This window comes from Narcine bancroftii, chromosome 4, assembly GCF_036971445.1.
Source record: "Narcine bancroftii isolate sNarBan1 chromosome 4, sNarBan1.hap1, whole genome shotgun sequence".
Classification (NCBI taxonomy): Eukaryota; Metazoa; Chordata; class Chondrichthyes; order Torpediniformes; family Narcinidae; genus Narcine; species Narcine bancroftii.
In genome coordinates this window covers 190,893,725-190,894,790 of record NC_091472.1, presented here as the reverse complement: position 1 = coordinate 190,894,790, position 1,066 = coordinate 190,893,725, and the positions used below count along the sequence as shown (strand labels likewise).

Genomic DNA, 1,066 nt, shown 5'->3' with positions numbered 1-1,066 from the left:
CTTCTGGGTCCAATGAAGAGCCTCTGCAGTGGAAGAGAAATTGACAACAGAATCCACCAAATGTCCTCAGTGAAGCAAATGCATGCAAAAGCTAATACAGGAAGGCAATATAATTGTCTATGCCATTGCTAATACTGATACTCTGTGGTGGAATAGGTTACTAAATGGATAAAGTTCATGAGAAATAGGTGGCGTACAGAGACAGTTTACCAGTGAGGAACATAGTGAGGGACCAAGGCCAATTGTTAGTTCAGAGCTCTGTGTTAAACGAATGAGAAAAGACGAGGCAATTGCAAAAACCAGCCTGGTATTTCAAAAGTCTCAAAATCTTAGGAGGAAGATCAGGGATTCCAGCGTGGTTTTTGTAAAATGTTGGTTCACTTCACTAAATCTTCAGGCTGGCTTTTAGATTTTCCTAGATTTATTCTGCATTTACTGATACTAAACTTCCCTTGCCAGAAGTAACATCCAAACACCAAAGCTGACACTATTCTGATCAGATCTGACAGTGCCCTCAACTTACAATCCACAAACCAAGCTACGTGCTTGCTTTGGAAGCACATATACTAAAATTGGAACGATACAGAGAAGCTTAGCATGGCCCCTGCGCAAGGATGGCCCGCAAATTTGTAAAGCGTTACGTATTTTTTTTTAAATAAAAAATATTTTTAAAAAAACAAGCTTCAACCAAAAGTAGATCCAAAGAAAGCTAGAGTTCCAACTTCCTGCTTTAGTCACTTCTCATTCCAAGTTTAATTCGAAAGCTGATTCTCAGTGGTGTCACCAAGCTAAAACATGTAAAAATCAGAGCATAACTTCAGAAGGAAATAGCCATTTATCCCCTGCTAATTGATCCATTCAAAGGGATTCAACCACTTGCCTTGTGAAGCATCCACTTACTTAGCAAACAAGCTTACTATTTTACATCTTCTATCCATGATTGGCATTTATTCCACACATCAAACACTTTCCTGATGGAAGATTTCTTGATACAGACCAAAAGTTATGTGTTACGAGTTTGCCTGTCACTAGTTTGACTATGCTCACTGAAAATCCCTATCCAGCG

General features: G+C 39.1%; 1 non-coding gene across 1 annotated transcript; it reads left to right on the top strand.

Moving 5' to 3' along the window:
• The first annotated feature begins 542 nt into the window (after window positions 1–542).
• On the top strand, window positions 543–649 carry LOC138762535 (U6 spliceosomal RNA). The gene has a single exon (XR_011356943.1). It is a non-coding gene; the product is annotated as a U6 spliceosomal RNA (small nuclear RNA).
• Window positions 650–1,066: the final 417 nt, after the last annotated feature.